Genomic DNA, 27,259 nt, shown 5'->3' with positions numbered 1-27,259 from the left:
AATGAAACTAGAGCTTTTTATGGTACTGCTTGAGGAAAAAGACAAGGAAACAATGCTGGCAGAAATAAAGCTTGAAGCACAAACAGCTGGTACTACAGTCATCATAGCTGGACATAAAGCAAATGAGACTGCAGAGATGCTTGGAATTGAGTTTTCTGTTTGAAAACTCTGGCATCTATGTAAACACAGAAGATTTAACAGTCACTTGGTCTATCCATTGGACTTTAGCTATAATAAGCAAAGCCACAGCTAGCCTCAGAAAGTTCTCTGAAAAGCAAGATCAGCTGAGCTGTCCAGAGATGGATTAGAAACACTGGGTCACCAAGGCCAGGCAAATACATGCACTCTGGGCAGTGGGAGGTGGGTTGGAAACCCAGATATTATCTACTGGGTGCAGGGGAAGAATAAAGCTCACAAAGCAGACAAATACACATCTTGTGTGGTGGAACAGAGTGACCTGGGAAAACCTCAAGTCCTGTTACTTCAGCAGCCTCAGCAAGTGGAGGGGTTGTGGTGAAGCTTTCTGAAAAGCTGTCTGCTACATGATGCTGCACCTGACTTTCTGAAGGTCAGCCACTGGACTTCACACAGCCTAAACCTCAAACTGTTAATTCCCTTTGAGGGTGCTGTTGATGTGGGCTTGCCAGACGGTTTCACTGGATTGAGTTGCTTTATCTTTCTTTTTTACTAGTAGCATGGCAAAAATCACTCTTGCTCAAGTGACTGGCCATTGGCTTGCTCTGACAGTAAGAAAAACTAGTCTGGCATCTCCTTTAGACCTAAGGAAACCATCAGTTACTCCAAGAAAGATATTCCTGCATTTAGCTCCTCTGTAGCTGTCAAACATATTTAACTTTCTGTACTCTCTGTCATCTGGAATCCCAAGAAAACCTGAATCACATCCTGGTTGTTGGGGGTTTCCCCTCTTCCAGCTCCTGTTCTTCAGTCAAAATGGCAGAAGATATAGTTCTGTTTAAAAGGTACTTGTTGATCTGTGACTGATGTGACTCCAGAATCATGAGCAGCAATATTAGACTGAGGAAAGTAATCAATAGTTGAGATCATACCAAAATAAATTCTGAATTCAACAGGCAAGTGCAGCCTGTCCTATCAGAGCTGTAGATATTTCACTGCTTATGCCCACCAGGAGAAGTAGGGAATAACTTTTTCTAAAAATCATTCTCAGAGGAACTCAGACCTCACCACCTAAAACCAATAAATGCCTCTGGTTTGATCAGGAAAGGTCTTTGTGTGCTTAAGCATGCTGCACCTCTGAAAAGAGGAAAAGGAGTTGTGTCTGGAGACTCCCTTCAGGTCTTTTATTGAAATGTTACATGTACATAAGACTGATCTCTGCCCCAGAGGCCTTCAGATGTCCTCTAGAAGCTGTGCCTGCTTGTGTACCTGCCAGGATGATTGACTTCTCAGTGCAAGCACTCCATCTTCACGTCCTAATGCTCATCTCTTATGTGTGCTGCAGTTGCTTGGCTGCTTCCTCATGGTGCTTTCCAAGGGTTTATGGCAGCTTCACCTTTGAACCCAAAGTCAATGTGCATGGCTCTGCAGCTCCAGCTGTTTCTTGGCATGCTGAGTCCCTGTGTCTCAATGGTTTTTTGTATTCTTTCAATTGCCTAGTCCTGGATTTGAACACTTTCACCGACTGTCTCAAGCTGATTAGCTTTCCCTGTCTGTTTCTTGCATGTCCTTTTTTCTTCATGGCCACCGGCTTCTCAAGGTCTGCTGGGAGTCAACAGATGTTTGCTGAAATGGACTTCAGATCCCCCTTGTATTTAGTATTTTCTTAGGAGCTACTGTAACCTAATACCCTGCAAGCATAGTAAAGAATCTTGCACTTATCCCATTGGTTAGTGTCATTTTAATTAAAAAAAAAAAAATCCTTTTCGGACTTATTCTGGGCTGTAATCCTGTCCTCCAATATGTATGCAGCTCTTCCTGTCCTTTTTACCATCCAGTTTAATAACCATCCTCTACAGGACAGCATCCAGGTCACTAATGAAAAACTGAATAATATTAGACAGCTGTGCTTTGGAAAAGCCTCCTTGACATCTTTCATTCTGACAATGAGTCACTCAGAGCTCCTCTGCTAACCCGTTTCCAGCAAGTTTTGTGCTGGTGGCGTACAAAATTCTTCCCAAATGTTTCTTTCACATGAGTATATTTGCTTGCAAGAGTTTAAGGAAAGATGGTCAAAACCCACACTAAAATTGGTATACAAGTATCATCTGCTGGTACTGCTTACCTTGCTGCTTTTAACAGCTGTGGTAATCAGTAAAAATGAGATACAAAGACTTAAATGTGGAAAAAGTCCATAGTAGACTCTTTTGCCTGAACAGCATCTGCATCAAACTGTTAGAAAAATGAGCATAACTTTGAAAAGAGATAATTCCTACAGAATGCTTCATTTTATTTGACCAAGAAATCTCAGAAGACCTCTCCTAAGAAGCCTTCAAATATCTGTACTGGGCATTTACCAGTTATATATCCTCTCAGCTCTCACACCAAAGTAATTTTCTTTTCTCCAAATTTCATCTTAATGGTGGTTTATAGCATATGTTCACAGTGTTATTCATTAGCTCTGGGTAAATAAACCTAAAAATGAGGAAAAAATCTACAATAAATATGAACAGCAAAAAACTGGTTCAAGAGAGATTCAAAGAGAAGTGAAGCAGGAGATTTTTTTTCTACTTTGGCCATTAGTGTGTTGTTTGGAAATCACTCAGCCATTCTTGTTTACTTTTACTGACAGGAATTATGTGATTACAGCACATTACTATCCCAATTTATGGCAGAAAGTCTAGCTAGAGTACACTTAGGTGGAGATTATGATTGGAAAGCTGACTGTACTTCTGAAAGATAAGATGATGCCTGGGCGTGCTGCATTTTGAGGGCTGAGCCGCGGTGCACTGCAGTAAGAGGGTCCTTACACATGTGCCCTCTTTACTTGGATGCCCACACAACAATGGGCAGGCAGAAGTGGATCATCTATGGGTATGGTGGAGCAGGAAGGAGCCAGGAATAATCCAAAGTCATTGTATGCAGGCAAGTGAAAACCAACCCAGTGTCAAGCAGACTGTGCAAAGACAGCAGTCAAACCTGTAACTGGATTTGATGTGGTCCAGTGTCTGGCTGTGGTTGAGATAATCTGAAGACAGCCCCACAGCAGTTCAGAGCTGGCAAAATGAAGTGCGTTGCATCAAGCCCAGAGCCTGATGAGACCCTCCCAAGAAATGGCACGAGGAATTTAAAATGTGGTGCAGTTGATACAAAAGGCAAATGTGGTACCAGGCAGAAAACAAAGGAGGCAACAGGTAGGGAGGTGTCCTTCCATCCTTATGTAATTGCTTTTGATAGGGAGACTGCAGGGCTTTCAAGGGAGGCCTTCTGAATGCAGGAAACAGTGGACCTTGGCTTGGGTAGTTTCTCATGCAAAGCTTGGAACATGCACTTGCAAAGGCCGTATGCCAAACACTGCAGGAGGAGCAGGGAGGGAAGAACTTGGACAAACCTGAGTTTCCTGGTGCAGAAAGGCCTGACTGCAGTTTATTTTGGAGATATGAGTAAGGTTTAAGAATGAATGAAGCATAAATATACATAGGAGAGGGTCGGCAGAAGTAACAGTACAAAGCGTGAACTGCTGCAGTTGGGAATCTTCTGTTGTCTTTCAGCAACACCCTTCTCAGGAGGTGGTCATGGTTTGCACCCCGTTTTTGGAGGATGAGGGAGAGAAAGGGCTTGCTTAGATCCTCTTCTAAGGATAAATATTTAAAACGTAGCAGCACCTTGGACTGGCCTGTGCTCATGTGCACATACTGCCTAAATTTTCTCCTATATGCAACAAAGGGGCGTGAATTTTCCCTGTAATGTAGCCTAGCCCTCAAACTGGGAGGCTTCAGTTCTGTGTTCCTGAGATTATTAGCACAGCTCTTCAGTCTGTGTGGCTGTAAAAGGGGCTAGGCTTTGAACCTTGGTGATAACATTTCCTAATTGTACATTGTTCTCAAGAAGTAACAACTTCTGTTCACTTTTTCACATGTGGGGATTCAAACTACCCTCAAAGAGCTTCTTCCAATTTTCTTATCCTTCAGAGTTTCCCAGGCCCAGGATCAGCACAGGAATGAGTGAAATTGCTTGCAAATAGCTCATTTTTCAATAATTAAACCCATTGTTCTGTAACAATGCTGTAGAATTTTCTAAGATATTATTATTTTTAAATGATTACTTGCAAACATATAATTTGATCTCTCCTATTTAAATGCGCATCAGGAGATCCTGTCAGTAATTTATTGTGGAAGAAAGAGTGGGAGAGGTGGGTTTTCACTGGAATATCATCTACTGTCTCAACAGAATTAATCTGTAGAAAGACACAAAGTTAGAACACTAATTTGCAGTATTTATTCCCAGAGGTCAAAGCATCACTGCAGAGTAGCTGCAAGGCGGGATTTCAGAAAGCATTCAGGCTTGACATGGGCAATCCCTTGGGCACCTGCAGTAGCACACCCGCTCACCCTTTGCAAAGCTATGGGGTGGGTTATTCTGCTATGAAATTCCCCAAGGAAGATGTTGAAGGCATTCCTTTTTTCTAATTGCATTTTATTTTTGATGCTTAAGTGGTGAAGACAATCCACCTTTTTCTGATCTCGGGTAATGAATGGCTCTTAGCCATGAGAACTAAGACAGAAAGATAGGAAGTTGAATGAGTAAAAGAAGAAAGAGTGGGGACCTAATGGCCATGTAGCCAGTGTCATCACTTTAGGTATTGTATTTCAGCCAAGAAATTCTTGGGTTCTGTGGAAGTCCAGGGAACTAGTGAAGTAAGGTTTTGTAAGCAATAACTTGAATTTAATCTCCCCTGAGTTCTAAGGCTTTTTTCCTCAGTTAAATTACTTCAAAATGTGAGCAGGTGGTAAAATCTGGTGTATCTATGGGCATATGATTTGTGACAAAAGAAATTGCTGATACTTGGAGAAAGTTTTATAATGAGATTAGGAAGATGATAGGTGTTCTGATTATCTCCCTGGGCTAATACTGGAAGAAAACTTTATTCACAGAATGAAACGATGCCATATTTCTGTGGCTGGATGAGTAGGTAACAAAAGTCTAGAAGTAAAATTCACGTTTCTAGCACTGTAAATCAGTGGAGTAACTTAGCTTGGGAAGTATGGTATCTCTCATACTTGCCTCTAATTCAAGATTAAAACATCTTTCTAAAATGTCTACCACTTTCCTGCAACCAGCAGCTCTTGTGATAAGGTTGGGTTCTGAAGGGCTGAGGTTTGATAGACAGTGAATTTGATCATCAAAATTATCTTCCTAACATTTCTGAATGTATGCTACCTTTTGGTAAAAACTCAGAAATTTAGACTTTAACTCAATAGTTGTGGAGTTGTTGGTGAGGAGTCTCTGGAAGCCTCTGGTCAAACTTAGTGCTTGGAGCAGGGCTACTGCTCATGCCAGATCAAGTCATGGTGTTGTCCAGCCAAGTCTTTGAAACCTCTGGAGTGAGTTCCCACTGCCTCTCTGAGGACCCTGCTCTGGAGCCCACTACCTTCCTGGTGACTGTGCTTAGACATCTAAGGTCCAGCCTGAGCCTCCAATGCTGCTATGTGGGGCCATTGTAATACCATCTGACACTTCTGAGAGGAGTGTTTCCATCTTCCTGCCTGTCTTTCAGGTAGGTGAAGGCTACAAGATCACCCCTGAGCCTACTCTTGGCCAGACTAGACTAGCCTGTCTCCCCCAGCCTTTCTTCATAGTCCATAAGCCACAGACCCCAATCAACTTCATAGCCTCTGCTGGCTGATCTCTGCTTTTCCCAAGTCACTCTTGAACCTGGGGGCCCAAAATGACATGGCACTGAGGTGTGGCCTCCCCAGCACTGAGCAGAGGGAATGGTAACTTCTTCTAGTGGCCTTGTTCATCATAGTGCAGCCCAGGATGAGATTTGCATTATTCAGGATGAGAGTGTGCTGGAGGCCTGTTTGCCCTGGCAGCCTGTCTGTTCCCAGCCTGGACTGATGCCAGGCATGATGACGACCCACATGTATAATTTTGCACTTCTGGTTGAACTCCATAGAGTTTCTGTTGGCCCCATCCTCAGGTTTCTCAAGGTCCCTCTGGATTGGGGCTCTACTGTTTGCTGTGTCAATCATCATCTCTAATTTAGTGCTGTCCACAAATTTGCTGAGGGTGTGCTCTGCCTCATCACCCAAGTAGCTGATGAAGATATTGAACAATATCAGCCCCAGTATTGACCCCTGAGGCACTCTGCTTATTACTGGCTGCCAACCAGATGTTGAGCCATTGATTACCACACTTGGAGCCTAGCGGCCTAGCCAATTTTCAAGTCATCTAATAGTCCTTTCATCCAGCCCCTACTTCCTCAGATTCCAAATGAGAAAGCTGAGGGAGACAGCGTCAAAAGCTTGATCAACCTGGCTATGTTGAATTAAGGCCAAGTCTGAGGTTATTAACTGAAACAGCAGACATGCCTACACAACCAAATGAAGGAGTGATTGCAGTGTCTGCTGCTGTAACTGTGCTGGCTCTAGGGCACAGTAACAATAGCATTAACATGGGTATTAGCTCCTGCTAACAAGCAGAGTAAAAGCTCCTGAGGAACTGCACTTATGAGTGCTGTTTTCTAGCAGAAAATAAAGTCCATGCTTCTGCATCTTTGCTGCTTCTATGCCAGTTTGGTGGAGTAAGGATGGGCACGCTAGTGCATGCAGCAACAGTATTTGATTCTGCTGTGTAAGCACACCTAATAATTTTGTGCTGACAGAGCTGACTTCTCAGGGGCGCAAAGAAACAATTAAAAACTGTATTTGAAATCGTTATATGAAGACAAACCTTGCACCTAATGCTGCTGCAAGGCCCTTAGATGGGTGAACAAATAACTGGGGAGGTGGAGAATTCAGATGGGAAAGTGAGGTCTTTTCATATTTATCCACTTGTTTGTGATTTGCAAGTTCACATACATTATGGATGCTGTGTCCTCCTATTCAGATGGACTAATGCTGCCACATATATTAGAAAGACTTATGGTGATAAACAAAGAAGAAAACATTCAATTGACCCAAAATGACTATTGCTATTGGTGTCAAATGTATGAGAACAAAGCCGGTCAACTTGAATCACAAATCCTCAGCTGGTAGAGACATTTAAGTAAAGACCTAAGACAGCTGCGCAGTGCAATTTCTCTCACTAATGATTCTTAAATTAAGAAATTAACCCCCTTCCACAAGCATTTGGATTGCACTGGAGTGGGAGACAGTAACAAAAATTAGACTGGAATCCACGGTAATAGCAACTATGGACGCTGCCAACAATACTTTTGATTTTTGAGCCCCAGTGCTTGCAGAAATAAGGCACTTTAGACTGCCAGATAGGGCCCTTGTAAGGGGAGGGACAGTCCCCTAAGGCATTGGCGAGCCTTATAGTGCTCATGTGCTGCAACATGTTTGCTAGGCATGCCGATCTTATCCAGAGGTTATGCCTTGCATTGAGCTTAAAGCAACTATCTTTTCAATAGCATCTGAGAACCTTCTGTCATCAGTCAGTCAGACCAAATCTTTGCATTGCTGGAACGCCTCAGTGTGCTTATACCAGCTTCAGGATTTTACGCTGGCTTTATGGCATTCGTGTCCAGCACGGAGTGCCAGTCAGAGGAGACCTGACCACCCTGTAACCTGTCAGTATTTTTTGGTCAAGTAATCTAAAACTACTGAATTAATTTGGACTGGTAGAGTGTGTTCCTGTCAGATCAGTTGTCTGTATCATAAAGCTGCAGTGTTTTTCAGCTGGTATTAGGAGCCCTAGTATTACGTTTACTATATTGTCAAATGGTGACCTTGCCAAGCTGTTTGCAATGCACGGACTGCTGCAAATGAATGAAGCGTCTGTTAGGAAAGCATCAAAGAAGCAGCAGGGCTTGGATGCAATTGTTTAGCAGATGAGGGGCCCTGTGCAGCCATGCATCTATTCCCCCTCACATGAAAAATTCATGCTGCACACTGGGAGATGTGGTAGGTGTGAAGGGATTTCTTTAGCCCTCTCCTAAGTCCATTCCTCATGGCTTCATTGGGCTAAACCAAACCGAAATTTGGGCAGACTTGATCACTGAACCCTGTGATTCAAATAATTGCTACTAGTCATGTCACAGTCTTATTGAGTGTTGTCATTCCCTTTGATTTGACTACCTTTGAATGTGAGCTTGGGATCAGTGAGGTCAAGATGTTGCAATATGACAGAAAACTTCAAAGCTCTTGGAGAATCTGTAAATGCTGATAGGTCTTGGACTGTGTCCTTAGACTGCCTGTAAAAACGCTTCTTTTTTTTACCATTTCATCTTCATGTTCTTTATAAAGGCATTCTGAAATGGGTGATGCCTGGAGATATTTTCTTTAGCCTTTGCTAGATGTTCATCCCCCATCAACAAGAAATGTCTGATGTGTTTATTTCTGTGTGCATGATCTTCTAATAGATTGGTTTTACTCCTTTGAAGGAAAAGTCACTGACTTTCTTAAGAGTTCCCGTTCCTTCCTCCCATCCTCCTGCAAGATCTTCGTTTCTGTCTTCTGCAGTGATGTGCAGATTGCCATAATTTCTTTCCTTCATGCCTTTTCTGAGAATTATCACTTATTCACCAGTTTTAACAGTTCTGTAGTACTTTGAGAGATTCAGAAAGAGCAAAAGTTCCCTAAACACAAAACCTTTGATATTTCCAGCCATTTCCTCATTTCTATCTAGGTCAACACCTGTTTGGGGCATAATGCTCAGTGCATGGTGAGTTGCCTTTCTGGTCAACCCACGCAACTGTTTAAGTTCTCCAGGAGTCCAGTATATCTGCTGTGCCAGATGTGACTGAGATGTCAAAACATATTAATTACCTTAAAAAAGCTTACACAGAGCTTTGATTTCATAAATGTAGTTTTCCTTGTTTTCTGTGATCTATTCTTTAACATTATAGTGGTTACAGTGTCTTGTGCTAAGATAAGTTTTTAGTTATTTTTTGAGTCTTAGATCTATCCTTCACAGGAGCACTAAGATTGAACTATTGCCACTGAATAATGCTCACAAAAGCACCTTTCCATGAGCCATATTGCACACAGATATCATTTGCAACACTGAAAGCTGCTGACTATTTTACTCTCATTTTCACTAGGGACTACTGGCTCATCACCTCTCCCTGCAAATATGCCTCTGCTCTCACATATGTGAGCTTTCCTCAGGTTGATGATAAAATCAGGCTGATTAGTCCTCTAAAAGTGGCTAATGAAAATATTGGAGGATGGTGTACTTCAGAGATGCCTGGCAAATAGTAATAGTGGCTCCACTATGTACCCAGAGACTTCTTTTCTACATGATCCTGATAAACTTATAAGTGAGGATATTTGGTGCTTTGCATCCTCAGACTTGTCATATCTGGGAGCCCAGGATGGATCTGAAGTTCCCTTTGTAGTCTGCTGAAACCAATAGTCTCAAGTGTTTTCTTAGACTTGGAAAACTTCTTACGCTGCTTCCCCATTAGCAGTTTTTCTGCAACGTGCTTCTTGCTGTATCTGCAGACTGTTCTTATCATAGAACAATTTGGGTTGGAATAGACCTTTAGAGGTCATCTAGTCCAACCCCCCTGCAGTGATCAGGGACATCTTCAACTGGATCAGGTTGCTCAGAGCCCCGTCCAACCTGACCTTGAATATTTCCAGGGATGGGATATCTGCCACCTTTCTGGGTAACCTGCTCCAGTGTTTCATCATCCTCACCGTAAAAATTTTTTCCTTATATCCAGTTTAAATCTACCCTCTTTTAGTTTAAAAGCATTACCCCTTGTGCTATTGCAAAAGGGTCTGCTAAAATGTTTGTTCCCATCTTTCTTATAAGCCCCTTTTATATACTGAAAGGCTGCAATAAGGTCTCCCCACAGCCTTCTCTTCTCCAGGCTGAACAAACCCAACTCTCACAGCCTTTCTTCACAGGAGAGGTGTTCCATCCCTCTGATCAGTTTTGTGGCCCTCCTCCGGACCCATTCCAACAGGTCCATGTCCTTGCTCTGCGGACTCCAGAGCTGGACACAGCACTGCATCTGGGGTCTCACCAGAGAGGAGTAGAGGGGCAGAATCACCTCCCTCGACCTGCTGGCCACACTTCTTTTGATACAGCCAGGGATACTGTTGGCTTTCTGGCAGGAGATCATCCTACATAGGTCTCAGGCTTTCCTTTGTCTTCAAGACTTGCCACCAGACACACCTGCATCACCCATGCAGCAATTCCATTGGAAGCCTTTTGGCTTTCTGCCCCTTTCCTTTCCTAAGGGTCATTCCACCTGTTTCTGGAGTTAAGCCTAGATTTTCCTGTTCCCAAGACTTTTTCATCATCTTTCAGGTTATATGCCACTATTGTTGAGCTAGGCCCTACAACCGCAGGCTTTTCTTCAAAACTTCAATTTCTTTTCAGTCTGGAGAGATGAGTCCATTTTGATTGACTGAGGCTTCTCTTGACATAGCTCCCTTCAATCAGCAATGAGCAGTCTGCTTTGCCTGCCTACATTTTATCTTTTTTTTTTTAATTATTATTATTATTCTGGATAGGAATGATATGTTGTCTTAAATCCTTGCTGACTGCTTAAAATTCTCCCACATCTTTGGAGTGTTTAATTATTCCTCTTCAGGAATGGGTTTAAATTGACTGACTTCCTTTAAGGCTGTGGTTTCACATGTAATGGCAGTACTACTTAAATTATTATAGGCTGGCTCCCTCCCTCATGCAGCTGACTGACCTGGGAAAAGCAACACTTCAAAAGTAACCTTTTCTTCTACAGCTGGGATTCATCTGATGGGCTCCTTTGCTCTGTTCACACCCCAGCCACAAGGATGTAGCAGGGCAGGGGCACAGAACATCATCCTGCAGCGGAGGTGACAGTTCATGGTGACATAAAGCGTGGGTGGTATTTTGGTCTTAGTCTGTCTCAAGTGCCGTTCACCGGGGGATTGCTAATGTTCATTAGCAGCAAATTGGCACTGGTGAGCTGTCACTTTTACCCCACAGTTTTGCAGCTACTCTGGCAGCAGCAGCTGATGCTTAATTGCTAAGTCTGAGTGAAGCTGTGGGTTCACAGAGATTGCCCGAGTTCTGTTATCTGCCTTTGCTTGACAATTACATGTAGTTTTGATTAGTAAAATTTTGATGGGTTTTACTGTTCTGTTGCTTTGATGTTTTCAGAAAGATTTAGCTGAGCTGTTGAGCCAGTCCTGTAAAGCATGCCAAAGCATTATTTAGGCATGGGAAAATGGAAACTGCATCTGGACCAATACTGCTTGGAGATGCCATTTGCAAACCAGATTTTTATTCCTGATGGTTGCCATCTGAAGCAGAAATTATGGCTGACATTTTGCCCAAGAAGTAGTTTTAATTTTTTGCTTTACCTGACTGAATAAAATTTTACTGTAAATGGCACACTTTTGACTTCCTAATCTATTTACATGTGTATCTTTGTGGGGAAATGTGGAAAACAGTGAGGTCATTTCTGTCTGCCTCCTAGTTACCATAGGTCAAATGGGAGGAGCAGACCCCTGTTTCTCCGTGGTCCATTTTGACCCAGTAGCTCTCCCTGTCCCAGTGGCTGAGATGCTATTCAGCCAGTTTAACAGACCTAAAATGGCTGTGCAAGGATCCGGTAACTTGAACCTAGGATCTCTGGTCATGTGAAAATGTATTCCTTTAGGACTTTCTGAGGTTGGCAAGTTCAAGACTATAGTCTTGTGAACCCTACACCTTACATTATTCTCTAGTCTGAAACAAGCCCTGCTGTTAATTCTGCCACCTTCCTCTCTGGGTCCAAGCACTCCTGTTTAGGTAATTGCAGTAAATGAGCCAAAGTCTCAGCTGAGATCTGGCTGAATCATCTCTGTCTCAAAGCAGCCCTGAAATGGGGAACCCAGCATGTCAGTTGGTTGCCTTTTCTAATTCTGTACCATACTATGTTGGCTGAGATACTGTGTTGTGCTTCCCCCCAAGCAGACATGACTGGTGTGGTACAGAAGTGTGCATCAGATGCTGCAGAACTAAAGTAATGTGAAATGTCTCCAGGTATGACATGTGTGGCTAGCCCCTCCTCCCTACTCACCACATCCCCTTTCCCCTCTCCTAGGGTGATAGCCTGGTTGGACAGTTGTCCCTAGTTTGTGGGGGACTCCGCAAGTCCCCCATCATGGGGCTGAGGGCACCAGTGCTGCAGATGCACACCTTACACAGTGGTGTAATGCTGCTCTGTTTTCTTCTCAATTCCTCACCTGGTAAGTCCTAGCATTTCAATTGTTTGAGGTTTTTATTGACTGTGCACTGAACTGATATTTTCAAAGGGCTTGTGTGCTGTTTTTGGCTGGGATAGAGTTAATTTTCTTCATAGTAGCTAGTATGAGGCTCTGTTTTGGATTTGTGCTGAGAATAATGTTGTTAACACTCTGATGTTTTAGTTGTTGCTAAGCAGTGCTTACACTAGTCAAGGACTTTTCAGCTTCCCATGCTTTGCCAGGTGCACATCAAGCTGGGAGGGGACACAGCCAGGACAGCTGACCCCAACTGGCCAAAGGGATATTCCACACTATATGATGTCATGCCCAGTGTATAAAGCTGGGGAAGAAGAGGGAAGTGGGACACATTCAGAGTGATGGTGTTTGTCTTCCCAAATAACCATTACACATGATGAAGCCCTACTTTCCTGGTGATGGCTGAACACCTGCCTGCTAATGGGAAATAGGGAATGAATTCCTTATTTTGCTTTGCTTGTGTGTATGGCTTTTGCTTTACCTATTAAACTGTCTTTATCTCAAAACATGGGTTTCCTCACTTTTACTCTTCTGATTCTCTCCCCCATCCCACCAGCCTAGTGGTGCTTAGTTGCTAACTGGGACTAAACTATGATAGCTTGCTATCACAACCCCAAAACAGTAATGTTCCTCAGCAGTGATGGTCAGCTTACAGACTGTTGGTAGGTGGAAATTTCAACTCACTGCCTGCATTGCCTTCCCCTTGATATTCTGGTTATCATGTCTTATTATTTAGATTTACAGAGTTTGTGCATAAACTCTGACTCTCTTCTCTGCATCCTGTTCAAAGAGGAAGGTTTAGCCCAAATATTTGCCTTTTCCATATAACTATTATCACCTTCTGTCCTATCCTCCAGGTGATGATACTGAGGCCTTATGACTTCACCTTGCCCTTCCACATCTCCCTGCTTTTTCCCCACTGTCTTTTCAAGTGCTGCTTGCTGTGGCTTGTCTTGATTTGGGTGAAACTTGTCCCCCAGCTCCTGAATCATCTGTCCTCAGGATAACTGGCACTATGCTCTCTTTGTGATGATGTGAGGCAGATGTCTGCTCTGCCTTGCCTCGGTTCCCAGCCTGCTGGCTCCTCTGCAGGAATGGACATTTCACTGGATACCCTGGCTGAGCTTCCCATGCTCTGTGATGCTGGGCTCCCTTGCAGCACCTGGGTCCAGGTAACTTCCCTAGCCAAGCAAAAGTGGATGGGATGACAGGAGCCATCAGCTGAAGAGCCCACGGCTATGTGGAGGTTGGATTTTTGTGCTTGTTTTATTTTTAATAAGGAATTCTCTGGTTGCTACATTATATGAAACTTCATGATTTTTTCCTCCTGCTCTTCCAGCACCTTTGGGCAGGACTTACACATGCCGCTTCTCCTCTGCCAACTTTCATAACATAAGCCTTGAGACTAGCTTAGCCCAGCTTCTTAAGCCTAAAGCTTTGCTTTATTTCATGTTAAATTTGTGAACTCCAACTGCCAGGCACTAAACTTCTTGAACTAGAGAAGGGATTCTTCGATAACTGATTTTTCTCCACAACCTGCAAGTTCCGTAAGCTTCTTGCTACACCATTTATGGCCAAAACCATTACAAACTGCCTGAGCTAAGACCCAAGAGAAGTCTGAATTCTCTCAAACAAATGCTGCTTGAGATTAGCAAAGTTCAAAGGATCCAGCTTGAAAGTGTCCTACAAGATGAGTTTGCACTACAAGTAAAGATAGACTATGACATTTTAGAGAAAAACAATAAATGGGTTGGAGGGCTTTATCTGCAGCTCTGGCTGTAACTAGATGTCTGCTTCCCTTGCTGCGCTCCCCGCTGCTGCTCCCCTTGTTTGGGAAAGAAGCTCTGACCTCGTCTTCATTTATGCCGATGGCTGTCCTGCTTTACAGGGGAGAAAGCTGGGGAGAAAATGGGGGCAGGGCAGTCAATGCCCTTGCTGCTTTCCAAATGCAGATCAGGTGCAGAGCTGGGATTCAGCTGCATGCGCCACAGGGTGGGAGAAGGACGTGAGAACCAAAGGGAGGTTCAGGATAGGTCCTCAGGTAAGGGCTGAAGAAAACAGTTCTTAAAAGAAAAGAAATCAACATTTTCTTGACCTTGAATTTTGCCCTTGAAAGTATTGCACCACTAGTCGGCCTGTGATACTTGGATGCCAAAAATTGTCCTGGTCCCAGAGCAGGCATGCTCACTCACACTTTTGGAGAGGAATCTGGTACTTAATGCAGAGAGGAGGTACACTAGTGTGCCCTCTCAGAGTGCTCCTCCACCTTCCTCTGGCCTAGACCAGACGTGTAAGGAGGAAACTCAGCAAGCTGGGAAGGGAAGAATAACGTTGCTGAGACAGGTCTGATTCCCCTCTCCCTTCTGGGACAGAGTGGATTATTTGGAGAATACATTAATAAATCCATTCCCTGGTGCCAGCAACTTCCACTGGCAACCAGTTTGCTTAAGGGCTAACCTGGCAGAAGATCCTAAAGATGTGAATGCTCATGAATACTGGTAAGATCTTCACCCTGAGGAAATAATGTGTTTCCTTTCCAGCTGAGGCTGAGGAATTTAATTGCACTGTTCTTCCTAATTGAAATGAAAAATACTGCCATATCAACCTATTAAAAATATTGCAAGCTTATGTCTTATTAATTTAGTTTGGGAGCTGTACCCTTAAATATGAATAAAATTCTGAATAAGATTGTTTGAAGTAATTCACAGGTTTTGATTTGAAATATTTTACCTTTTTGTTTAAATTTGTTGTTGCTGGGCAGGATGACAGTCTGAAGATGATACCTCATTTTAGATTTTACAGATCCTGTAAGTGTGAAAATGGATGAAACCTAAGAGAGTAATGTTGCATATTATTCAATTATTATCCTTCAGCTGGGTCCAGAGAGCTTCCCTAACACTAAATCTGGGGTGGAGAAGCAGGACGTAGCACAGAGACTCAGAGGAACCACAGAATGAAACTCTAGCAAGGAAACTACTGACCCTGCAAAGGATGGAGCTTCTCAAGCATGAAATGGTTTAAGCCCTAGGGCCCAATCTAGGGTTTGCGAAGTAAATGCAGTTTCCATTGACTTCAGCGTGCTTTTGGCCCTCAGGCTTGCTGCAGAGGAAAAGCCTGGTGGATTCATACGCACTTTTCTCCAGACATACCAAAGTAGCAGCCTGATCAACTCAGCAGAAGGCAGCCTTGCTTTCCATCAGAGTAGGAAATGCATGGAGTCAGCCTCTAAGCCCATTGATGCTGGATGCATGAGATTGCCCCTGGTCATTGCCAGGGAGGCATTGTGAGAAGGGAGATGGTTTGTGGCTTCATACTTCAAGGTGCAGGCTTTCATTTTGATATCAGCTTGTGCCATCCTCTTGGTGTTTCTCCTGGGGCTGGTGAGGATGTTTATTGGTGTTGGGTGCGTCTCCCCTGCTTGCAAAGCAGGCTCCTTCCCCTGGCCCTGCGACCAACACAGCCCACCTTTGCTGCCAGAGGGACCATCCCCATGTAGACATGGAGCCTCAAAAACACCAGCTCCAGCAGTGGATTAGGAAGGAGAGCAGCACATATACAGAGTGGTGTGGTTTAGGTTTTGGGCGGTGGAAGGGTGGTTGTTATTTTAATTTATTTTTTTTTCCCAAGTGTTACTTTTTTTTTGTTGTTCAAAATCATACTTTGCCTTAAGGGGGCTGTTTGTCACCAGGTATCCCTGACGCTGCTCGCCAAGGAACCAGAACTGTAGGCAGTGGAGATGAATCAGGTCTGCCAGGATAATTGTGGCAGATAAGAGAGAATTGAAGCCTCCAGCCCAGTCTGAGAGAGAGAGAGAAGACTGCTGAGGAAAGAGAGGCTAGCTCACGGCACTGGGAGTTGTGGCGTGCAGCCAGTCTGGAGAGCAAGAACCAGCATACCCAGCCTGGATCAGGGAGGCTCCTTCCACATGCCAGCCATGCACACACCTCAGCTGACAGCACTTGCTTTCTGTTGACAGGACAGAGGAAGAATATGAGAGCTGGCTGGAACATGGGCTCCATAGCGAGAGCTCAGAAGCAGCGTGAAAACCATCAGGGATGTGAGAGGGGAAGAAAAAGTATTACCTATAGCTCCTGGTGTGACTGAGCAGGTCTTTGTGCCTCTAATAGTTTCTCCATCAATCTGCCAGAGCTGTGCTTTGCCGGACAGAGCTGCCTCAGCCAGGTGGCTATTGCTGGGTCACATTTTGCAAAGGATTTGTGTCAACGTAAGCTGTGGTTATGGGGTCACAGTGGAAGTGCAGAAAGCAGCAGTATGTTGCTGGGGTTTTTTCTTTTCCCAGCATCTGTTGCCAGATACAGATTGCTATGCCATCACTGCAGCGATGCTGTCTCTTAGGCCAGTTATTGTGGTAAAACTTCACAAATGTATGGATCTGCTGCTTTTTGTCTGGGCTAAGGGGAAGGATGTGCTGATGTTGCCTTTTGCGTTGTGCAGCAGGTGCCCAGCTGAGCACCAGGCAGGGGCTGCCCTAGATTTTGTACACAGGCAACCCCTTTCTTTGCTGCTTTGTAGCTTGGCACAGCAGCCCACTTGTGCCAACTGGTAAATTATGATGATTCACTTCAAAATTGCCTCCTTGATCCCCAGCAGGTATCAGAGGCTCTGTGTGCAGACCCTCCCCAGCAGGAGGCAGGGGAATGCACCCCGTCTCCTGCCCTTCTCCGACTAGATGTTACTCTTTGTCACTCTGCATGTGCTTCATGCTGTGTCTTCCTGTCTCTGCCTTGTGCTGGCTGGTGTTATGGCAGCATAGCTTGATGCAGCCCATGGCTCCATCTGTGCTCCCCACCAGGCAACCCCCCATAACTGCACTGCTGCTTTGGCTTCTGAAAACATTTACACCCATTGATCACCCTTGGAGCAATGCTGTGCACCCAAGTATTACTGCCACAGCAGCACAGCAGGGCGAGGCGGAGAGGGCTTTTTCCCACTGTGGGTGAGCTGCTTTGCAGCAGGACCCTGTTTTCTTGCCTTACCATCTCATCTCTGGGCAGGAGAAGCAGATGGATTGCAAGGTTTATCAAGTTGGAGCTGAGTGACCTGAGGTTTAAGCAAAGATCATGCACTCACAAAAAAAAAAAAAAAAAGTATTAGCAAAGCTCTAACACTGTTTTGTTTCATCCTTCACCTAGATACAAATTGTCATCGTGCATTAAGAGGGAGATGCAATAAAGTTATTCTGTGCATTTCCTCCTCAGAAGACTGACCTGCAGCCCCTTCTCTGGTGATGCTTTTTAATGCAAAGGTTTCCTGAGAGGAAAGTCCTGCTTGGACATGAAGTGCAAACCCAGAAAATGTGAACTGCAAGTTTGAGGCTGCAGGAGAAGGAGGGAGGGACCTGGATTGAAATGTTGCACTGCTGTGCAAAGTCCTGGGATCCCTGTGATCCCATCAGCTGAGGATGGAGAGACTATGGGATGCAGGCGAATGGTCAACGGCCTGGGAGAAGGGGGGGTGGGTGCTGGAGGGATGTGGTGTGGATGTGGGGCAGAGGCAGCAGTGCTGGCAGCTGGAGAGGCTTCCTGACAGGAGTACTGGATTTTGCAGCACTCTCAGCTATTTCCTGGTGCCCTTCTGTGCTCTTGCCACCTGGCTCTGATGCACAGCAGCTGTGATACAACCCCTTTACAGCTGTTTGCTTAAGACCAGCTCATCACTGCTGAGATCCTCTCCCTGCCCCTGCCACTTTGCCACTGCAAAATAGCTCTCTTGGTGGTGATGTGTGCCCATCTCCTCAGCTGTGTGGATTTGCTCATAGCTGCTGATGCTTTTCAGGCAAGAAAAACTGCTCCGAAGAAGCCTGGCTTTGCTGCCAGTGTCTGGCTGTTGCTTTGGATGATGAATAATGGAGTCTTGTGATGGCGTGATGCAAGGCAGAAAATGTTAATCCCAGGGTAAGCATCCAAGACAAAGTAATTGTGCTCAGAGATATGATGCAAGCCCACTGTAAAGAAGGAAAAAACCCGACACCCTGTGAGCATCCATAGAGAAAGCCCAAGCACAGGATCCCCAGACTATGACTAGGAGAGGATGGAGACCTCAAGCATGGTGTACCCAGTGGGCAAGAACATCCTAGTGGAAAAGCTTTAACCTGGAGATTAAAGAGCGCACTGGTGTGGACACGGTGCTTGGCCCAACATGCAGTTAACCCATCCACATCTTTAAAGCAAATTTAAACCAGCAGCATGTTTCTATTCTGCGTAAGAAATTAGCATCACGTGGCCATGGTGATATTCATCTGGCACCTGCATCCCAAAGCCAATTTAGCATGAAAATGCTCAGTGTGTAAACACAATGAGAATAGCCTCTTAGCTCCTGGGCCCTCTGTCCTTGATGTGACATTCAGTATTTACAAAGGCTGGGTTTTTTTACACCACAGCAGGGAATCACACAGATTTATCTGAAATCAAAGCATGATGACTATTTTGATGCCCAAAATGACCGCTTCCATTCTGCTAATATTGGACAAATATTGACTTATGGCTACTACGAGTCCGTTATTTCACTGATGAATGCTTATGGCTACTTGGATAAACAAATAATTTCTCATGAATATTCTTATTTTAACACATCCCTATAACAATAATATGTCCTCTATATATCCTCATTATGCTTTTTCTTCTGTTGACAGTTTGAGGTTACATTGTGTGGCACTTCATTAGCACAGAAAAGGAGTGTCCCATATGTGGAGGGTCACTTGTCCAGGGCAGAGTTCAGCTGTACAATTCTCAGTCTCTGCTTGGCCCTGAGTAATAGGAAAAAAATCAGAATTACTACTCTTGCATGAAGGAGGAGACAAGTTCCAGCACAGTCCTGTCCATGCGTTGTTTACCCTGCCTGCTAGGTCATTAATCTGATGCCTGACAGTACTGGTGACCACAGCCCAGATGCTGCAGGTGATTAGCATCTGGACTGCTCCCAAAAACCCACACTTCCATTAGTGAGGTTGACTGCTTGTTGCTCAGCCCATGGTATCTCCCCCAGCTCCGGGAGCTCTGCAACGTATTCCTGCCTGTGCACACCTTGCCAAGGACCAAGGAGTGACTTTCACATGTGACCACAGTGTGGCAGTCCCACTTTTCCTGCTCAAGTGGGACATGCCAGGAGCTCCCTAGCAGGAGAGGTGACAGGGGAGAAGATAGGAAAACAGCATCCTGGTTTCCAAACATTGCTCCTTGAGCTGCAACCCTAAAATGGTCTTGGCATACTCACACCTAGGGTTAAGACAGACCTTACCAGTTTTGTCTGCTAATCCTGGCAGCAAGGCTTCCTGATGCCCATTTCTGTTTCCCACTGTTGAAATGGTGATGCAGCTCATGGTTGGTGAGCTTTGGAGCAAATGGCTCACCTTAATGCGAAATTACTAAGCCTCTGGGGACATCTCCTGCTCCTCCTGATGACAGCAGGACCATTATCTTCCTTTTCCTGCAGTCAGTTACTCCACTTCAAAGTGGCTGGAAACATCAGCGTCCTGTGTTGGCACTGCTTTACAGGTACTTTGCATTGATATGAATTGCTCCACGATGGTGAACCGATACATAGGTGAGGCTGGTAAAGTTATTTAGTGTAAGCTAGTAAGCAGAGCTACTGGGGAATGAAGTCTTCCAGAATAGCTGTTCCAGAATAGCTCTTCCAGAATAGCTCCCCACATGAGCATTCAAGTCCAGAATAAAAAGCCACTTAATTCTGGAATAATTACTCTAATTATTTTCAATGACTCCTTTCTCAAATTTTGTGAAGTGTCTAAAAATTGTGCATGTCCCTGTCACCCTGATGAGATCACACCGTTTCACAAAATTCAGAGTAGATGAAGTTACTGACTCCCCCAGGCAGCCTGCTTATTTTTTAATCCATTTACAGTGTTTTGATTCCATGGTGATAAGGACTTTATAAATGCTAATTGATAAATGAGATAAAGTTTATATTGGCTCATACAGGGGAGAAATAGTCAAATGCATACAAAATTGTTATTATTTAAAAACTCAACAAGACTTTCCATTCTAAAGTTGATGCAGCGAATAAACTTGGGGAAAATATGTCCTTCGACGTGTCATCAGCAAATGCTGTGAGCATCTGGGTTCACAGGCTTACACCAGCCTGTTGAGGGTGGGTGGCTGGAAAACCACTGAGGAATCGAGAAACAGCCGTCAGGTGTCTCATACTTAGTATGGGCAGCGACACACACTTTAATCTCTCCTTCTCCTTTCTTTCCTCCCTTCCCCTGCAAGGATCAGGCCAGCCCAGTAGCCATCCAGGCACTAGCTTGTGAAGGGGAAAAACTCTGGTTCAATTTACCATATGGACAAGCTGCCTTTGAAGGCGGTGCCTGGGGCTTTGGCTTCAGTCACTCAAAGGTGCTTCGTTTACTGCAGTAAGACAAATATGATTCTGGGAGTTTTAAACTATTTTTACTTCTTTGCTGTTTTTTTTTTTTTTTCTCAAACACATCGCCTGCTTTAACTTCTGCTAAGTTCATAGGCACCCTAGAAGTAAACCAGCCTTCATGTGAGAAGTGTGTGCTGCTCCTGAAAGAAATGGATGGCTTATATTGCCACCTTACCAGAAACCACGTTTATAGCCAGAAAAATATACAAAATCTATATTAACTATTGCAGCCTTGCTCAGTGCTTTAACAAAAGAGCCTGCAAAGTTTATGAAACAAATTTGAAAAATGAAAAATCTCCTCTGTAATACCTGGAGGCTCTGGCTCCATGTCTTAAGGTTTTGGTGGTCTTTTTTCTCCAAATCCCTCCAGCCAGCAGTGCTGACTAGAGACTGCAATCATCTGAACCTTGCTCAGCGAGGACTGTGATTGTTGTGACCCGGAACGGGTGGCATTGCAGAGCCCCAGCATTGCACAGATGTTCCCAGCACTGGAGTCCCCACTCCCTGGGAAGCACAAGCATCAGTCACCCAGAGAGCCTGGGAGGCAAGCAGCCTGCAGAGCCTTTATAAGGCTTCCTTCCTTTTCCCTTTTACTGTCTAGCTAAGCCTAGTTGTCTCTTAAGCCCATGTGAACAAAGACTCTCTGATGCTGGAGCTTGTCAGCAGAAGTATACATCAGTCCATTTTTCCCTATCTGTGGGGAATGCAACTCTCTCTACATTGTTTTCTCTCTCGTTCTGGTCCTGCACCAGGCGACAGACATTGGTAATTAATTGCCTTGGTCGCTTTTTAGCTGCAGTCTCTTGCTGGAGTCACAGTGTAAAAAATAGAAGTTAGATTCATGTCTTACTCCTGCCATACAATTCCTTTTCTCTGCAAGATATGGTCTGAGCACAATGTGTGTAGCAGCCTCCAGACGTCGGGCTGGGGAGCCAGAATGGCGCTGCTGCTATTTTTGCCAAATGCTGACATTAGTCACACTAAAAAGGAAAAGCTACTTCTCACCTCACTGTAAAATACAGCAGGATGCTCAGCACCCGGAGCTGACCCAAAACCCCCAAGAAGGTGCTCCCTGCCTTTGGCTGGGGGTAGCAGGGGTTTGATCACAGCACAGCCAACATGGATCAGAGTGTCCTCTGCAAAAAAAGCCACTTTCCTGCTCAGTGAGTGTGGGGCTGCGCTTCCCATTGCTCCACTTGCACCACTGAAAAAGGGGAGTGATGGCAGCCCCACGGTGAGGGCACAACATCGCCCACAGGGCTGCGAAGAGTAGGAGCATGGGAATGGCACACTGAGGGTCAATGCCGAGACCAACAGACAGGCAGATAGCAGAAGACCTTATATTTCCAAAAATTATGAGTAAAACTCTTGGTTTCACCTCCCAGTGAGTCCCTGGAGATTTAGTCTATGGTGAAGTGTGTTGCAGACATTTTATACATAACTGTAAGCATGGTAATAAAGCATGTTATATGAGTTACAAGACATAGTAATAAATGACCTCTGGTGATCTATCAGTCTGAAAGACCCCATCAGGATTTATTAAAACTTCTGTTAATCATTTATACTTGCCTTTCTGTACCTAAAAGCCTGTGAACAGGAAGGTTTGAACAAAAAGCCAGCACAAAAAGCCACTTTGGGAGGACAGTTTATTACAAGCCCTGTAGTCACTAGCAGCAAAGATACGCATGCATTTTGGTGGGCTTGAGTCTGCTGCAAAGAGTTTTCTGCAGTGTCCGCACCAGTCAGGAGGGAGAAGCAGCTACCTTCAGCATGCAGAAAGGGTATTGATGCACACCCACTGTAAATGCAGCCCATCTCCCACTTGGAGATATGATGCCCCCAAACACCTGCTGATGCTCCAGCAGCTGCATCAGAAGAAACAGAACCAGTCATCTTCACCTTGTTTGTTTGTAGAAATTGCTAAAATTACTGCTGGTAATAGGGTGTGGAGAAGAGCCACACACAGCAATTATCCAGGCTTACTGCAATTGACTGAAGTTGTCCAAAAATCACTAAGACAAAGAAAATCTCCCCCTGCCATTAATCCTCTTGTAGTGTAGACAAGATCTCACAAAGTATATCCCCATGACCATGTGACTCTGCACTGTCACTCAAAGACTGAATGATTATAAACAGTCCATCAAATTCCAGATTATATCACCTCTGTCATTTTCAGAGGTCATTATGCTGTTTACATTGCTGAAAGTAGAGACACGCCAAGAGAAAAAAATCAGCTGGGAACAGACTTTGGCCTGGAGCCCTTCCAGTGGCACCTGGAAGGTGTGGTTTGAAGTCTCCATGCAAGCACTGCTTCTTGCATGAATCTATGCACTTTGCTACCTGCAGACTGAGCAGATCAGCGGACATTTGCTCACCCCAAAATGCAGGGAGACAACACCAACAGAGACCGCAGAATTGCACTAGCAGCTGTGTAGGAAAACATGTTTGATCAAGAGTCAATCTTTGGCTAAGTCTCTACACAAATACTGAGCTGGAAATGGGAGACCGATGTAGCTACCAGAAAACTTCTTCATAGCGTCTACTGAAATCAGCTGTCAAAATCTGGCAAAGACTGCTCAGACCAAGCAAATGCACTCTCAGCAGAAAGTGCCAGCCCATACGTTTTGCCTGGAAAGTAGGCATCAAGTAGATGCATGGTCAATCTGGTATGAGAGCACTCTTCAGCAAAGAGATGTGGAAACTGAAGTTGAAGACAGTGATAAAACAAAGCCTTATGCTTTTGAAGGGCCTGAAAATGCAGTGAAATATTACTCAAAAAAAAAAGTGTTAACCTGGCAAAGGAAATACCAAATGCCCTTTCTCGCAGCAGTTTTTGTCATGATATAACTGAAGATATCCCAGAAACCTCGAAGTATGAAATATTTGTTTTGAGGAACAGATGACATCCAAACCAATATTAGAGGAAAATCAGACCCTCTGCTGATTTTCTCTCTTGCTGTCCCAGGTGGAGAGCAGCAGGCATTGCCAATATTGGTTTAGCAGGAACGACCTGACATGTACTTGAGGGTTTGCTTGGCAAAGACTTTTTTCCTCTGATTTTGACACAATATGCACTCAAGTACAACCAGTCTGCATTAGGTAGAAGTCTGGCAGCTTCCCTCCACTCCTACACTGGCAAAAGCTGATTTTTGTAAGTATCTGCTGGTAATCAGAGCTGATAGCTTGTAAGGAAAAACAGATGCTGTTCTGAGATACCCATGGGATCCACCTCTGCCCACAGCATCGCATGAAGGCTAAATCCCATCACAAATGCCACATAAGGTTTCCTTCTTCCCCAGGGCTATTGGGTATGGAAGTCCATTGAATAAGCAGCTGTACCCCACTGCATGGTGGGTGGTGGGCCCTTTCTGGTCATGGTGAGTCCCACCAGGGTCTGGGAGACTGCAAGAACATGTATGCCATTGTTTATATAGGTCTTGCTCTGAACAGGGGTCCCTTACTCCGTGATACCATCCAGGGCTGCCACCGTGAACAGGGGAGCATTTGTGGGGCTGAATCCAGCAAGGTGCCTTATGGCACAAGGAGTGAGGAGACCTCCTACAGCCACCACGGATCAGGAAGAGCTGGATGCATGGGTGGTGATGTCCCTTGTTGGTTCAGTCTGCATGGAAGTGCCAGCCACATTGGAGGGAGCTTGCTGCTTTTTACGGGGGTGCAGACAGTGCCTCCTTGGGAAGAGGGGTGATGTCTTCCCAAGTGCCCAGGTGTCTCCATCACCACTGAAGCAGAGAAAGGGTGATCTCTGACTGACGGGGAGGACCAGATTTGCAGACAAAGCCAAGGTTGGAAACCCAAACTTTGAGCTCTCAAGACCCTTACCACAACAACTTTGCAATAGCTATTGCCCTGCCTTAGGAAACATATGACCTCTGCTTGTGAGAGTTCCTTGCTTTTCTCTTCACTTGCCCATGGGAACTGCCTTCTTCCCTGGGGTCAGTGGATTGCTGCAGCTGGCCAGATGTTCAGGTGTGTACTCTTTCTGCAGTTCATGCCTGTCCCTGTACATCCCAGGGTTTCCTTGGCGTAGTGCTGCATTGCAAATCTACATTAAGAGCACGGCATTAGTGCTGCAGCTCTGTGGGAAGTGTGAGTGCTCCAATTCCCCCAGCGATTAGTGGGTGACAGTTCTGATAAATCAACTGTTTTATCATAAACATGTGCACTCAGCATTAACCCTACGTGTTCCCAGCTCTGGGTGAAGACAATATTATTCACCAGGAAAGAGGCAGCCTGCAACAGGGAGATCCTCAGCAAATCCCTCTGAGGAGCTGCCACGTTCCTGCTTTGGCTCGTGCGCATGCACACACGCGTGTGCCTGGCCGTATTATGACACCAACGTGTACATACAGCATAACCTGTGTGTACCCACACACACCCATGTACACAGAAGAGACATGTGCACGCCACATGGGCTTTGTGTATAGCCAGGGACCCTGTGCATCCATGCAGATACACACAGTGATGCCTGGGTAAGGGACTAATGCAAGCTCTTCCCTGCTGCATTTCCAATTGTGTGGTCCTTAGAGCTGCTGTGTTACTTGCCAGGCCCCCAAGCAGCCAACCCAGAGGGTAGCAAGTGCTCAGCAGTCCCAACACAGATCCATGTGCAGGTGTCCTGTTTTTGGCTGGGATAGAGTTAATTTTCCTCTTAGTAGTTGGTATAGTGCTGTGTTTTCAATTTAGTATGAGAATAATGTTGATAACACAGAGATGTTTTAGTTGTTGCTAAGCAGTGCTTACACTAGCCAAGGACTTTTCAGCTTCCCATGCTCTGACAGGTGCACAAGAAGCTGGGAGGGGGGGCACAGCCAGGACAGGTGACCCCAACTGGCCAAAGAGATATTCCACACCATATGATGTTATACTCACTATATAAGCCGAGGGGGGTTGGCTGGAGGGCAGTGATTGCTGTTTGGGGATAGGCTGGGCTTTGGTCGACGGGTGGTGACCAACTGTGTTGTGCATCACTTGCTTTGTATATTATTATTATTACTAGTACTTTTATTTTATTTTATTTTATTTTATTTTATTTTATTTTATTTTATTTTATTTTATTTTATTTTATTTTATTTTATTTTATTTTATTTTATTTTATTTCAATTATTAAACTGTTCTTATCTCAACCCACGAGTGTTCTCACTTTTACTCTTCCTATTCTCTGCCCCATCCCACTGGGGTGGGGAGTGAATGAGTGGTTGTGTGGTGTTTAGTTGCTGGCTAGAGTTAAACCACAACAGCATGTGTGTGCTTGGTGCCTTCTTCATGCCACCATCCCTGGGGCTGCTGGGCATGATTTTCTTCTGCAAAATGGGGTAGCCAGTGAGCATAGCCCTTCTTTGTTTCTATTTATCTGCCTGCACCCAGCTTGTAGGACTGACTGTCAACCAGCTTTTTTCAGAGTCACAGCTGCATGCTGAGCCTTGCAAAATGGGAAAAGCCAATCCTTTGCAGCTGGGAGCAAAGCTGAGGGCAGGGGGCACGCAATGGCCTTTACCTGCTGTCTTTCTCCATGGCAGGACATGGTGACTTGGGACACACACTCACGCAGAGCAAGAGGGCTCCTGGTAGGCCAATGCTGAAGCAAACTTTTGCGGGTCCCAAAGCTGTGCTCCCCCTGAGCTGCTATCGCTGATGGGGCCACTTCCATGCATCACCACTGGGTTTGCAGAGCAAAGCTTTGCTGCAGTCTGGGCAATTTGGGATACTCAACCCAGGCTTGTGCCAGGAACAAAGAGTGATGGAGAAAGGGGCACCAAAGGCATTGGGTTTCAGCAGAGCCTCCAGCCAAGCAGGAGCTTCAGATAACGGATGCAGGGAGCTGCAGTACGCAGGTACCACTTACCCAAGAGCCTGCCTCAAGGCTGAGGGCCACTGCAGGCAACTCCCCTGACCTCCCTGCATGCAACCTCCATGTCTGTGGCAGGGGACTGCTGCCACATCACGGGGGGAACCAAGGTGGCAGCCCAGGAGCCCATAAATCACCACATCTCTCTGCGCATTGTGGCAACTCTTCATTTAGTGTATGTATGTATTTGTATATTCCTTCTGACATTTTTATTATTATGAGATAGTTCCCCTGAAGGGGAATGAATAATGAAAATGCAGCCTTTGGATGCAGGAAAGTAAGGAGGCAAAGAGTAACCGCTCTGCTTAAGGACACCTCACTGCAGTGCATGTCCCCCTCCCACACACAGCTGTCCCCAGCGCCGGTTCCTGATGCCTCCCTGCCCATAGCCAGCACCACATCCACCCTCCCCTCCTTCCATGAAACACCAGCACATCTGCCCTTCCCTTGCCATTCCTCCAGTGATCTCTGGTGTCTCTTCTGCCTCCAGACCCTGCTACCAGCACCTCTTCCAGAAAGGTGCTCATGGGCATTCGGTCTCCTCTGCTGACCCTTCTGCCCGAGCACCTCATATTGCACTGAGGATATGGAGCGGAGCAAGGGGAAACGGACCTCTTTGCAGGCTGCTGGATGTGATGTT

Source organism: Phalacrocorax carbo, chromosome 8, assembly GCF_963921805.1.
Source record: "Phalacrocorax carbo chromosome 8, bPhaCar2.1, whole genome shotgun sequence".
Taxonomy (NCBI): domain Eukaryota; kingdom Metazoa; phylum Chordata; class Aves; order Suliformes; family Phalacrocoracidae; genus Phalacrocorax; species Phalacrocorax carbo.
The sequence above is the reverse complement of the archived record's forward strand: the minus strand, read 5'-3'. Positions refer to the sequence as shown.